Raw genomic sequence first — 352 nt, 5'->3', positions numbered from 1 at the left:
GCCAGAGTGATGGTCAGTAATATTGAAGATCTAACCTCAGGCTGCCTCATGGTTCATTCTCATGGTTCAATCCTCATGGTTCCATTCCCTTGGTACCACCCTCATGGTTCCATCATCATGGTTCCACTCTCATGGTTCCATTCTCATGGTTCCATCCTCATGGATCTATTCCCATTGTTCCATCCTCATGGTTCCATTCTCTTGGTTTCACCCTCATGGTTCCGTTCTCATGGTTCCATCCTCATGGTTCCGTTCTCATGGTTCCACCCTCATGGTTCCATTCTCATGGTTCCATCCCCACTGTTCCATCCTCATGGTTCCATTCCCTTGGTACCACCCTCATGGTTCCATC

Source organism: Oncorhynchus kisutch, unplaced genomic scaffold (genome assembly GCF_002021735.2).
Source record: "Oncorhynchus kisutch isolate 150728-3 unplaced genomic scaffold, Okis_V2 Okis06b-Okis10b_hom, whole genome shotgun sequence".
Lineage (NCBI taxonomy): Eukaryota > Metazoa > Chordata > Actinopteri > Salmoniformes > Salmonidae > Oncorhynchus > Oncorhynchus kisutch.
This window is presented reverse-complemented; position numbering follows the sequence as displayed.